At 41.5% G+C, this 9,390-nt stretch overlaps 1 protein-coding gene across 3 annotated transcripts in view; it reads right to left on the reverse strand.

The window, feature by feature from the left end:
- LOC131684696 (dopamine receptor 2-like) overlaps positions 1-9,390 on the reverse strand; it is a 250,964-nt gene that overhangs the window by 135,415 nt on the left and 106,159 nt on the right. The gene's annotated exons all lie outside the window — the stretch shown is intronic.

Below are 9,390 nucleotides of genomic sequence, written 5' to 3' on the forward strand. Positions count from 1 at the left end.
CAACTACCTTCGAAACCGTTAGAGATATAAGGTAGCGTGCCAATATTTATGGTCGTCCTAAATTTTCAAACCGGATAGAGCTTTCGTTTGGTAGGTGAGTTCGACTGAATTGACAGCGGCTGATACAGCACAAATTCGTTAGTTGGGGGTTCGCTAGTTGGGGCATGCCCCAACTAAAAGACACTCTTATGTCAGAACTGAAAGTCAAAACGGTATTGACATTTAAAAGTCATTTATTTCAAGGGGCTCATTGGTTGATTTATGTGGAGATCTAAAAAAACATACTTTGAAATTCAATAGAATTCTATTTTTTTAAATTTATATTCCTGAAACAAAAAAAACATGAAATTTGTAAATGTGTTAGATAATGCGCTTCTTTTATTTAGCATCAATTAGTTTGTGTAGCAGATATGTTGATTGCTGACTTCTTGGAGGTTATCCCTGATGTATTCAATCACATTTTCAAATGACTTTTTAGCTAGTGTCAACTTAGTATGCTTGCGCTTCGTCGTTTATTTTTCAGCGGCGTATCCATTTCCATGTTATGTGAAAGAATTGTAAAAAAATGGAATTAATGGCAAAGAGAACACTAATGACATTCTTTTTCGTAAAAATCATCATTAAACTGGGAAGAAACAGCCAACTTTCGCGAACCGCAAAATATTTGTGTTTGTTTTTTATCGAAAGAAAACAAACAATCAGCGTTTCCCTCGGGTAATTTTTGCCAGCTGTCAGTTGCCCCAATTAACGGATACGATTCGCTAGTTGGGGCGCAGTCGTGACCCAGCTAACGAATTTGCGCTGTATAGATTTCAAAATGGCCGACATTATTATACCTCTACCCAGTCAAAGCATTCCAGAACTGGTTTGGAATTCTGAGTGGATTCGGGTTGTTGCATTTGAGCTTGAATCCCTACTGATTCCATTCAGAATTCCGAACCGGTTCCGGAATGAGTTTATCTACCCCCTAAGAACAGATGATTTCAAAATCGTCCAATGTAGAACGTTCGTTGGACCAACGTTGGATGACGTCGAAAATAATCGTTCAACGCGGGTCTAACGAACGTTCTTCATTGGATGATTTTGAAATCAACTTTTCTTAGGGGTAGATAAACTCATTCCGGAACCGGTTAGGAATTCTGAATGGAATCAGTAGGGATTGAAACAATTTTTGAGCCTCTCAATGGGTAGGATACTGAATCCATTCAGGATTCCGAACCGGTTCTGGAATCGGTTTACTGAGTAGTTGGAATAGATTGATGTGGCGCTGCTACTGTTTTAACGTATATTCGTTCAAATCACAGAGAACAGACGTCCATCTTCATCATTCAACTTATGTAAAATCTCTAACGGTTTCGGAGGTAGTTGGGATGTCCAAACTCGTGTTTTTTGTGGCTGAGTTCGACAGAATTCACAGCAGTTATTCCTCTACCCAGTCAAACTAGTCCGGAACCGATTCGGACTTCCAGCATGAATTCCAGCTCAAATGCGTCAACCGATAGAGTCGGAATCGGTTGTTTTCTTTGAGCAAGATACCATACTGAATCCATTCAGGATTTCCAACCGGTTCCGGAATGGATTTGACGGATAGTTGGGATAAGTTGGTTTGGCGGCGCTAATGTTTATCGTATATTAATTCGTACACACCCTTTTAAAATATTTTTGTTCGATCATGGATGTCTGTTCTCTGTGCCAGAAGTAAGCTTTTTGCATATTTATTTCATTCAACTTCAATACGATTACCGTACGCTTGTGCCTTTCGCATAACCCCACTCATTAGGTTCCGTACAACATCTGGCTGCAGCTTCTTCTGTACGGAAACTCTTCATGACGATATGACCTCCTTGGGATATTTTCTTGGTGCCTGCTTCATAATTGAATTGTGGCACGAAGATCGTGTTGCTTCTACAGAGGAAGCAGACTTTTCTGTAGACACTCCTTGAGGTTGATCTCCCCGTTTACAGTCCCGGTAGTCACGAACGGTGCACACACGTTTGCCACATGAGCAGATCGCTTACCAAATCATGTATTTATTAGAAGTTCAGTCGAAAAATCAGCCGGTATGCTAGCTGGTTCTAATTCGCATTCCAGCTCCAGTGACACAACTGATTCTAGCTAGAATCGGTTGTGTCACTGGAACCGGGATGCTTGCTAGAACCGGTCAGAATTTAGGCTCATTTACGGTTCAACTTTACTGAGTGAGACTCCACCAAGGGCGTGAGAAGATTACGCTACGAACCTGCTTTCAGTTGTCAAAAATTTAGCAAAATACTGCTGGCATTCGGTGAAAAGTATTTGAGTTACGAAACCAGGTATTGATCTGCTAAAACATTATTTCTTTATTCATGTGGTGTAGGAAAAAGCCAGTGGGAGTGGTGCCTCTGCTAGGACTCTTCTCTCGTATGCACAATCCTTCATCTTTTACGGTGATACAAACTTAGATAAAAATACTTATAAGTTAGAGGCTGCAAGTGCAATAAATTTTCATATTCATAGAATTGGTTACGTTAGCGAATAAATTTAACACCGCTCAAGAATTCAATTTCAGCAGAGTGATCCCTAAGCCGAAGCTTGTGTTATCTTACTGCGAAACGCGGGTACTGATCTGGCATTCGCTGACTCCGTTCCGTTGGTTCTATTTGGCCGGAAGCGACGGCCCGGTGGTTCGGGTCTAAGTTGCTTGATACGGTCCATGATTTGGTCGCGAGTGGTGCTGTCCACTTTGAATTCGTCCAAGATTTTCGCGATACCCTCAAGAAGCTCGGCCAGTGGTGGTGGTGGGGGTGGTGGGTTACCGAACCGAGGACCGCGACCACGGCCGCGACCCGGACCGCGTTCCTCGGAGCTCTCCATTTCACTGCTGGAGGATCCATTTGCTCCCGTGGTCGTCGATTCCTGAGTCGCCGATAGGTTGATCAAGGCTAAAAGACACATTGAGCCTAGTAGTAGGAGAATGGTTTTGCGATCCATGTTCAACTGTTTCGGGGTACTGTCTGCTGAATGATGGATTTGGAAGTGATCGAGAAGGTTTTTATAGCGCAATATTTGGCGGATGGTAATGGATTTTTAACTAGGCTTCGTTTCTAATAAAATGTGTAATTTGATTATAATTACGTACTATCCAAGCTGCAACGGTTAAAAATGAAATCAAACTACAGATGATGGTATAATTAGCCGATAATAAGCTGGAAAGCAATTTCATAATATTATGTAACACGACTAGGAAATTTCTAACCATGACATTGAATTTTGGACAGCTTTTTTCGGTGATAATCAACTCAGGGATAGACTAATCCGGAAACGATCCTAACGATCCGAAGATTACAGATTATAATCAATATAAACAATGAGAATTTCTGAAAAAAGTGAGGTTATAGAGCGCCATGCAATAATGAAATGTATAAATAAATTAATTTCGTTATTAAATCTACTAATCTGGGAATATTGAACCATTCTACTGACATCAATAGCGTAAAATCACTTCTAATTAGAAATAAATTTGTCATTACATTCACAAGGAAAGTCGTCAAATTACCAAACTATTCTTCCATTCCCATGTTCCAACTGTCGTCCAGCCATGAGGAGCTTTCACCGGCATTCATTTGCAATGAACACCCCCGGTGTGGTGCATGCGCATCGCACGGCCTACTGGTGAATTGTTTTCAAAACTTCCAAGCGGGGAAATTCGCGCTTTTCAACTTTACTTCGTCCTGACGGCTCTACCTGAGTGGACGTTTGCTGCGAGCTCTAAAAGAATGGAACCGGAAATCCAACGACGTTCGTTTTTCTCGCATTTCCCTGGTACGGATTTTCGCCCTCTCTGTTAGATCTTCAACTGAGCTAAGTACATATGTTGTCCTATAGCTTGCGTTCTATTTAGAGCGTCGATAACGTTATAGTCTTGCACGTTCCTTGCCTTTGCCATCGGTTCGTCGTTCCGTTGGAATACATTTTATTTATAAACGAATTTTACGCTCACTTATCACAGAGAATTTTTAATTAAAAACAAAGAGAAACGATCGATGAATCTGCAGTCGATTTATCTTCATGTGCGGCACAGCATACTCAATGGGAACTGCTTTTGCAATTCTGGGGTTCAGATCCGGCAAATGTTCTACGATAAGGTTGTGTATTTTATGATCGCATACGTTAGGTGCCAAAAGATTATTAAAATAATTGTTGAGGCTGTCGAGTGCTTCAAGCATTTGCAACAGATTTTATTAAGCAATCTAACATAAGCTTCGTACACTCGTTTCCTTCAATCACAATCCTCAGCAACGTACAGGCTCAAGTAGGATTTCGTGGGAAGAGAAGTGAACACTGAATAATGATTTTGGCCTCAACCAGTTAAATGGTGAGTTTCCATTTGATGTAATCTCCAACAATTATCTCGTCAAGATGGAAAAGCGGAAAAGACGTGGGTTGAAAGCTCGGAAGCGCAGCATCGTCAAGCCATTCATCATTCAACGTGTCCTTTATCAATGATTTTACGAAGCGGAGAGAGGAAAAGCTGGGTTCGAGGTTCCGTTGAAAATTTTCTTTATGCTGGAGATCTACAGGTAGCAATTCAGTCAGTTGAGTTTTCGGTTGGCGGATGAGTCTTTTTTTAATAGAAAACGAAATAAATATATAAATCAGTTTAAAGTCAATCACGCAGCTGATGTCGATTTGAAAAGAAATAATTGTCGATAGCACACTAGCGTTACCTCTTGGCGTGTAGCTGAATCTCAACAAAATTTACTAATACGGCTGTGATATATCTGTTGGATTTTATCTAAGACAAGGCATATCAATAAGGGGGGGGGGGTGGGAACTGACTTGCTTGTTCCAGTCAAACTAGTCGGAAGTTAGGCTAGTTTTCGTCGAAATTTCGGATAGAATGAATCGGCTTCGGAACCAGCTAGAATTTCGGCTCAAATTCTGGATAGGTTTGACCGAAGTTTAGATTAAATTTTAATTCGAATTTTGGCAGAATTGTTTTCGGTTATCCAGAAACCTGTTATATTCTAGCTGGATTGTAATGACTGGGAAGAATTCATGGCCAGCCAATCCAATTCGAGTGGAACCCTCCTGACAAGCCCGACAAAATCGTCCAACACGTTTGTTGAACGAACTGTTAGGTGTCATCCAACGTTGGCACAACGAAGGATTGTCATCCGACGATTTGAAAACGTCAATTTCTTAGGGGGTAGAAAATTTGAAATTTGATTCCGAATCTAGAGGTAGATCACTTGTGATGCATTTTTCAAAATCAACAAAATTAAATGTATTTTTTGCCATCAAAATAGTAATTCAAAACGTATTTTGCGTTGCGTGTAAAACGTCAAAGCCCTGCAAGAAACCAGCTCTACATCCAACAAAACATCGAACGATCGGCGTAAGGCGTCTGTTGAACAGACTTGTCTGCGAGGGAGAGTAAAGTTGATGCAAAGTTGGATATTAAATGCATTTTTTCAAATTCGATGCAAATTTGATATACATTTCTAGAGAGACCCAACTAAATTCTGAATAGACTCAGTATGGATTCCACCAAAAGAGAATATAACCACTAGAAGGAGCAAAGCGCTACTGTCTCCATGTTTTCACGGACTGAAACACGGGGTCTCGCTCTAGCATGTTGTATCCCATTACCACAGAGAACAGACGTCCATCTTCAGCATTCAACTTGTGTAAAAATCCCAAACATTTTCGAAGGTAGTTGGGATATCTCCACCAGGGGCGCTACTGTCGTTTTGGTGGCTAAGTTCGACTAAATTGACAGTGGGTATACCACTGTCAATTTAGACAGTGGTTATACCCAGTCAAACCATTCCGGAACCGGTTCAAACTTCTGAGTGCCCATTGAGACGACCAAAAAATTGTTTCAAAATCGTTCAACACGGGTCCAACGATGGACGTTTGTTGAACGGTTATTTGGACGTTGTCCAAATTGGTCCAACGAACGTCCTTCATTGGACGATTTTGAAACCAACCGTTCTTAGAGGGTGGATTAAGTATGGATTCCAGCTCCAACGCATTAACCGATTGAGTAGGAATCGGTTGTTTCCTTTGAGCCAGATTCCAATTCAAATCTATTCAGGACTTCTAAGTGGTTCCGGAATGAAGCTAGTGTTTTAACTGATATTAATTCAAAAGTTTACACAATTTTTTTAACATATTTGTTCGACCAAGGATGGACATGCAACGATGGATCGTAGTAAGCTGTGGTACCAAGCGGTCGAACAAAAATTGGTGTCATGTTTTTAGCTCCCGTTTTTGTTGGGAAAATCATTTGGAAGTACTTATTCGCGAATTTTGGATGGTTTTCGTCAAGATAGTGTAGTGGCTTTATACTGGTGTAGCCACGGAAGTATTCAAGGAGTGATCAAGTAAAAAGACGGTTCCGCTGTTCGAAGCTTTGCGGATGTTCTTGAAGGGAAGGTCTCTTCATCAAGAACACCGAATGACTCCGACGCCCCGCAGAACGTTCGAGCCATCCAGAGGCATTCAGGGAATGAGTGCTGCCTTCGGCAGGTCCAGGATCGGATGCGGCGCGCACAGTTAACCGTATTATTCTGGTTTCGGTGGCTGGTACGCCGACGCGGCCACAGACTGAAGCGGTATGTTTTATATGAATAAGCAAGTCCAAGATCGGACGCGGCGCTCACAGTTCATATTAATTTTCAAACACCGGTTTCGACAACTGGTACGCCGGTGCGTCCACGGACTGGAGCGGCAGGGGCGGCTACGCCCGAGAGGGTAGAAAGCATAGGGTGAGGGGTCCATTAGTAAGGATTTTCCCTTTTCGCAATGCACACGCTTACATTACATTCACATTAAATCACGTTCGTTTATGCAAATGGAGTTGTGGTACATCGATGTTTTCAAATGTGTGTAGTGCGAGATACATGCGTTGCACATGTAAATTTTTTCAAATGGTTCAAAATTTCGAGTGGGTAATTACCCACTCGGTTATTTTCGAGTGAGTAGTACTACCCATACTACCCACGCTTTCCGCCGGCTCGGTGGAGCGGTAAGTTTTCTATTTAGATTTCATATAGTCGGATTTGCAGGTTTTCTACCTAAAACCCAAACCGATGGAGTTTCATTTCGATTTAATAAAAAATTCAAACCCTCGGGTTTTGTTGTTGGCCATACAATATTTGGCGCACACACATGCAGCAAACAGGAAAATCATTGAAATTTTGTTTTTATAGAAGCATTTTCGTGGGTTTTTTTCTGTTCTAGGAGCTGTTTGGGGTTTTTTGGTTTATATGTTTAGTACTAACTAACCAACCGATTTCGACAAATTTCTCTATCATTATTTCAGAGAGCGAGTTAAGGCGCTATAACCTTGGGTCACAAGCCAGGACAGGGCTAATAACCTCTGCCCCATCCCAGGAACGTCGGACCAAAGGAGTGACAATAACCCTCTTAGCCAAGTCACTCCCAACGATTTGTCGAACCCCTATCAAATTGAAACGGTTGTGTACGGTTGTCCACGTTTCTTCCTTATTCAAGGTTCAAAATAATTCGTTGATTAAATTCCTCATTAAATGAATAGTTTGATTGCCTTATTATTTTGAATCATCTTCATTTTGTACGCTGCACAGTTGGCCTGGCCGCTTTAATGCTTAATAATGACAAGTAAAATTGTGGGCGAACGTCTGCAATTTTCCAGGATCCCTATTTGTATTGTAGACTAGACTAGACATATTTGTTCGACCAAGGATGTCTGTTTGACATGTGTGTACCCGGAGCAATATGTGTCAAACTAATGGACCTAGCATATGTAAGAGCGTGATAATAAACCATCAATGTTAACAGCGACATGCGACCTCTAGTAGTTATAATCTCCGATCAACCGATTCCAAAAACGAGTGAGACGGAATCGGTTGTTGCATTTGAGTTGGAATCCACACTGACTCCATTCAAAAATCCAAACCGGTTCCGGAATAGGTTTAAGTGGGATTTTCTTCTTCAGTGTTCATATTACCCAGTCAAAAAAATGCGGACGAATATGGCGTAGACTACATATTAACACAGAGAACAGACATCCATGATCGAACAAAAATATTTAAAAAACGTGTGTAAACATTTGAATTAATATACGATAAACACTAGCGTGGCGACACCAACCTATCCCAACTATCCGTCAAATCCATTCCGGAACCGGTTCGAAATCCTGAATGGATTCAGTATGGAATCTTGCTCAAAGGAAACAACCGATTCCGAGTCTATCGGTTGATGCATTTGAGCTGGAATTCATGCTGGAAGTTCGAACCGGTTGCAGACTAGTTTGACTGGGTAGAGGAATAACCGCTATCAATTCTGTCGAACTCAGCCACAAAAAAAAACATGAAGACAGTATCGCACCTGGTTTGGTTATCCCAACTATCTTCGAAACCTTTAGAGATTTTACACAAGTTGAATGCTGAAGATGGACGTCTGTTCTCTGTGATGTTAAGAAGACTGATATCTCTTTTCTTCCCCCATACAAACGAGAAGCGACAGAGGTTACAGCGCCTCTATTGGAGGAAGGTAGGAAGCTTAATGTAAAACTGTACATGTGCGTGTGCATCACTATGGAAAGTACCACCTTTACCCGCAAGTGGCGTTGCTGTTACTGTCTCCAGATTCTGGACAGAGTTGCCAGTCTTCTTGAATTGAAGTCTTCGAATATGGTCAGGCAATTTAAACAGTTTAACCTCAGAGAACAGACGTCCATCTTCAGTATTCAACTTGTGTAAATTCTCTAACGGTTTCGAAGGTAGTTGGGATATCTAAACCAGGTGCGCTACTGTCGTCATGTTTTTTGTGGCTGAGTTCGACTGAATTGACAGCGGTTTTTCCTCTACCCAGCCAAACCAGTCCGGAACCGGTTCGAACTTCCAGTTTGAATTCCAGCTCAAATGCATCAACCGATAGAGTCGGAATAGGTTGTTTTCTTTGAGCAAAATTCCATACTGATTCCATTCAGGATTTCGAACCGGTTCCGGAATGGATTTGCCGGATAGTTCGGATAGGTTGGTGCGGCGGCGCTAGTGTTTATCGTATATTAATTCAAATGTTTACACACCTTTTTTAAATATTTTTGTTCGATCATGGATGTCTGTTCTCTGTGTTAAGACGAATCAGTTTTGGTGACAGATGAACTCATTCACTCTACTCATCCATTCATCCCGATTATACCCATATTCAAAACATACAACATTAAAATGGCTTCAACTCGAAGTTGTCGACAAACTTCGAGCAAGCTCACGAAACATTTAACTGGAGTATTGTCTTCTACACCTGGACGTACTGATTCACGAAAACAATACTCCCGAAATAATTCACGTACGTGAAAACCCAAAACTAGCTGGTCTAGCTTGGTGTCCCTGCCCCAGCACGTAGCGAGATATACAGGAC

The sequence above is a fragment of the Topomyia yanbarensis genome, chromosome 1 (assembly GCF_030247195.1).
Source record: "Topomyia yanbarensis strain Yona2022 chromosome 1, ASM3024719v1, whole genome shotgun sequence".
Lineage (NCBI taxonomy): Eukaryota > Metazoa > Arthropoda > Insecta > Diptera > Culicidae > Topomyia > Topomyia yanbarensis.